Source organism: Aethalodelphis obliquidens, unplaced genomic scaffold, assembly GCF_003676395.1.
Source record: "Aethalodelphis obliquidens isolate GAN/ISIS:26980383/991018 unplaced genomic scaffold, ASM367639v1 scaffold5, whole genome shotgun sequence".
NCBI classification, from domain to species: Eukaryota; Metazoa; Chordata; class Mammalia; order Artiodactyla; family Delphinidae; genus Aethalodelphis; species Aethalodelphis obliquidens.
In genome coordinates, this window is record NW_020837949.1 from 75,142,931 (window position 1) to 75,148,049 (window position 5,119).

The following is a 5,119-nucleotide window of genomic DNA, read 5'->3' on the forward strand; positions in this document are numbered from 1 at the left end:
GGCTCTAGGCATGCGGGCTCCAGAGCGCAGGCTCCGTAGTTGTGGCGCACAGGCTTAGTTGCTCCATGACATGTGGGGTCTTCCTGGACCAGGGCTTGAACCCATGTCCCCTGCATTGGCAAGCAGATTCTTTTTTTAAAAAAATTAATTAATTAATTAATTTATTTATTTTTGGCTGTGTTGGGTCTTCGTTTCTGTGCGAGGGCTTTCTCTAGTTGTGGCGAGCGGGGGCCACTCCTCATCGCGGTGCGCAGGCCTCTCACTGTCGTGGCCTCTCTTGTTGCGGAGCACAGGCTCCAGACGCGCAAGCTCAGTAGTTGTGGCTTACAGGCTTAGTTGCTCCGCGGCATGTGGGATCTTCCCAGACCAGGGCTCGAACCCGTGTCCCCTGCATTGGCAGGCAGGCAGATTCTTAACCACTGCGCCACCAGGGAAGTCCCTAGTCTCCTCATTTTAAATGCAGACATGAAGGCTCAGGGAGGGGAAGTCACTTACACCAAAAGAGAGATGGAAACAAGTTTAGAAATAATCTAATCCAATTTCTTGGTTTCACAGAGGCAGAAGTTGTGTGGTCCACCCAAGGTCTTGTAGCAATAATAATACCTTTGGGTCCTCACCATGTATCAGGCACTGTACTAAGAAATCAACATAGTTCATCTCACTTATTACAGCAACCTGAAGAATAATTAATATTATTACCTCCACTTTGTAGAAAACTGAGGCTGAGAGTGGTAGAGTAACTTGTTCAAGGTGAGCCAGTCAGCTGGCACAAGGCAGAGTTGGGATTTAAAGTTGGCGGATTAACACTTCTAACCACTTAGGCTCCAATGCCCCCAGCAAGCCTCTGGCATTGCAGATACAGAGCTCAAGTGAGCAGACCCAAGATTAATGTCCAGTCACTCAAAACTTGCTTGTTTTAACTAAGAACTAAAGTGTTGAGATCACACAAAATTTTCATAAAAGTAAAGTAAAAGCAAAAACACAGAATAGTTTATATTGTTTTGACAGTGCGGCAGGACTGTCCAAAAAGGTCATTATTTGCAGTGATAGCTTTTTTTAACATACAGAGTTTTAGTGTTTGCTTTAAACATGCACACAAAAAAGAGAGTCTGTTATAATGCTGAAGTGTTTTAAATTAAATTGAAATATTCTGATATTGCATAACTGTTTCAACATGCATCTCTTTAAAAATGACTTTTCTTATATAACTGCAATATTATTTCCTACAATACCATCATCACATCTAAACTTTAACAATAATTGCCTAATACTACCTAATAGTTCATTATCGAATTTCCACTATTGTCCCAAAACTCGTTTAAATTTTTTTGTTAAAATCTGGATCTAATCAAGCACCAAGATTGCTTTTTCTCATTTTATCTCTTTAATCTCTTTTATTTACAGTGATCCAATTTTTCCTACCCTCTCTTTATCTTTCTCTTTCTCCCTTCTGCCCTTCCTCCCTTCCTTCCTTCCTCTCTCTCTCTCTCTCTCTTTTTTTAAAGGTGTATTTTTAATTTAATTTTTTAACATCTTTATTGGAGTATAATTGCTTTACAGTGGTGTATTAGTTTCTGCTGTATAACAAAGTGAACCAGCTGTACGTATACCTATATCCCCATATCCTCTCCCTCTTGCGTCTCCCTTCCACCCTCCCTATCCCACCCCTCTAGGTGGTCACAAAGCACCGAGCTGATCTCCCTGTGCTGTGCAGCTGCTTCCCACTAGCTATCTATTTTACATTTGGTAGTGTATAAATAAGTCCATGCCACTCTCACTTCGTCCCAGCTTACCCTTCCCCCTCTCTGTGTCAAGTCCATTCTCTACATCTGCATCTTTATTCCTGTCCTGCCCCTAGGTTCTTTGTAAACTTTTTTTTTTTTTTTTTTTTTGCGGTACGCGGGCCTCTCACTGTTGTGGCCTCTCCCGTTGCGGAGCACAGGCTCCAGACGCGTAGGCTCAGCGGCCATGGCTCACGGGCCCAGCCACTCCGCGGCATGTGGGATCTTCCTGGACCGGGGCACAAACCCGTGTCCCCTGCATCGGCAGGCGGACTCTCAACCACTGTGCCACCAGGGAAGCCGTTTTTTGTTTTTTTTTTTAAGATTCCATATATACATGTTAGCATGCGGCATTTGTTTTTCAAAAATATGGAACGCTTCACGAATTTGCGTGTCATCCTTGCACAGGGGCCATGCTAATCTTCTCTGTATCGTTCCAATTTTAGTATATGGGCTGCCGAAGCAAGCACTCTCTCTCTTTCTTCCTCTCTCTCTCTTTCTTTCTTTCTTTTTAATTATATTTGACATTTTTATTTTAGTCTGCAAAACAGAAATGAGCAAACAAACAACAAAAAACTTGAAATAGGCTTGTCAAATGATGTAAATTCATCCTTTCCAGGGAAGCAGAAGGTCGACCATCGTGCTTCACTGCTGCTTGCACTCTGCTGGGTTTTGATCCTTCTTTGGGTCATAGTCTGGATCATTTTCCTCATCTCCTTCTTCTTCCCCTTCCTCATCCGCTTCTTCACCTTCTTCATCATAATCATCATCATCATCTTCAATAGCTTCTCCAGTAAAGTATATTGATCTTGATTATGCGCTCTGATCTTGGGATTATGCACTCACGTAAAAAGTGACCAATATCAAAGTCCTCAGCAAGGATAGCTTCAGCATCATCATCCAGATCTCCACTCTCAGGAACTTCAGGAGGGGCAAAAAAATTAAAGAAAGAGTCATTAGAAACTGTTTTCGTCACAGTATGAACTGTCCCACGTCCCTTGTGTTTCTGCTTCTTCTTAATGGTTTTCAAAGTGACATTCTTCCCTTTTTTCCTATCTATCTGGCACCCTGTACAACCCATAATTTCTGGTCCATCAAAAGAAAAAGGATCAGAATCATTTGGTTCTGACCTCATCCTATACGTCTTTGTCAACACTTCATTTGTGAATTCATTGGGTTCAAAGTGAAATTCTAAGACAAAACCCATAGGCTGACCAGCGTCTGAGAACTTCACTTTAATATCTTTCAAGTGCTTCAGAATAGGTTCATCATGTTCCTGAACCATATCACTGAGCAAGTCAACATTCTTAAAAATGGTCAACCAAAAGTCAAGAATTCCTTTGGGGTCTTCTTTTTCTTCATCCTTTTTCTCATCTTCAGTCTTGGCCTTTTCTTTTAGTTCCTCTGAAATTTCATCTTCCTCATCTGGTTTCCATTCACATTCTTCTTCTGTAGGTTCATAAATAGCATTGATGATCTCAAATCGCTTATCAAATAGAGGTTGATAGAGAACAACATACTTTCTTTCAACATCATGAACTTCCTCATAGAAGTTGGCTTCTATCTGTGCATATTTAACTTGAAGGTCTTTGAGAGCATTCACGCGTCTTTTAACTACCCTAGGCAAGCTTTCAACGTGTCCTGTTGGTGTTTCTACCAGACCATCAAGTCTTTCTTGAAGGACTGCAAGAATCTGAGGATTTTGCATCATCTGAACAGTCAGCTGACGTGCTTTGATTTTTGTTTCTTCACCAGTTTCTTCTTCTTCTACTTCTTCAACGTCGTCCAAATCTTGATCAAGTTCAGACTGTTCTTTGTTGTCTATGTCTGCCATGTTGTATGAGCACCAAATATCGGTGGCTAGCACGGGGAGCCAGGCGGCTGGAGCTGCGCAGGCAGCGACTCCGGACGGCGACGGGAGGAGCAGAAGGCGGTGTGGCGAGCAGATGGTGCTAAAAAAGCTCTTTCTTTTTTTTTTTAAAAAAAATTATTTATTTTTGGCTGCGTTGGGTCTTCATTGATGCATTGGGCTTTGTCTAGTTGCGGAGAGCAGGGACTACTCTTCGTTGAGGTGTACAGGCTTCTCATTGTGGTGGCTTCTCTTGTTGTGGACCACGGGCTCTTGACGCACGGGCTCTAGAGTGCAGGCTCAGTAGTTGTGGTGCATGGGCTTAGTTGTTCTGCGACATGTGGGATCTTCCCGGACCCAGAGCTCGAACCCATGTCTCCTGCATTGGCAGGCGGATTCTTAACCACTGTGCCACCAGGGAAGCCCCCCCACCAAAATTTTAAAATTTTAAGATTTTGGGTATCAAAGGGCACTATCAACAGAGTGAAAATACAAATTACAGAATAGGAGAAAATATTTGCAAGAGTCTAGTATGTAGATTATATAAAACACTATTACAACTCAAGAAAAAACCCCCAAATGGTTCAGTTTGAACATGAGGGAAGGACTTGAAAAGACATTTCTCCAAAGAAAATATACCCATGGCCAATAAGCTCATGAAAAGATGCTCAACATCATGGGTCATTAGGGAAATGCAAACGGAAACCACAAATGAGATACCACTTTACACATACTCGGATGGTTATAAAATAATTTTTCAAAACCATAACTATACTCCAATATAAAATAAAAGTTAAAAAAGATTAAAAAAAATAAAAACCAGACAATAACAAGTGTTGACAGGGATGCAGAGAAATTGGACATTGGGACTCTCATACATTGCCAGTGGAAATGTAAAATGGTGCAGCTGATGTGGAAAACAGTTTGGCAGTTCCTCAAAAAGTTAAACACAGAATTTCCATATGAGTCAACAATTCCACTTCTAGGTGTATACCCAAGAGAATTGAAAACGTGTGTTCACACAAAAATTTTTACACAAATAGTTATAGAAGCATTGTTCATAACTGCCAAAAGGTGAAAACAAAACAAATGTATGTCATCTGATGAGTGGATAAAGAAAATGTGGTATATCCCTACAATATAATATTATTTAGCCATAAAAAAATGAAGTAATGTTATACTCTACAATGTGGATGAACCTTGAAAATATTGCACGAATTCAAAGAAGGCAGACATAAAAGTCCACATATTGTATGATTCTATTAATGTGAAATGTCAGTTAGGCAAATTCATAGAGACAGAAGGTAGATTAGTGATTATCAAAGAATGAGGAGAAGGGGGAATTGGGGACTAACTGCTAATGCATACAAGGTTTCTTTTTGGGGTGATGGAAATGTTCTAAATTAGATAGTGGTTATGGTTGTTACAGAACAGAGCGAATATACCAAAACACACTGAATTGTATAAACTAGTGAATTTTATGTTATAT

General features: G+C 40.8%; 1 non-coding gene and 1 pseudogene across 1 annotated transcript; both read right to left on the minus strand.

Moving 5' to 3' along the window:
* Positions 1-2,144: 2,144 nt before the first annotated feature.
* Positions 2,145-2,251, minus strand: LOC113618617 (U6 spliceosomal RNA). The gene has a single exon (XR_003432053.1). It is a non-coding gene; the product is annotated as a U6 spliceosomal RNA (small nuclear RNA).
* A 156-nt stretch (positions 2,252-2,407) lies between these two features.
* Positions 2,408-3,630, minus strand: LOC113617863 (nucleosome assembly protein 1-like 1 pseudogene; annotated as a pseudogene).
* Positions 3,631-5,119: the final 1,489 nt, after the last annotated feature.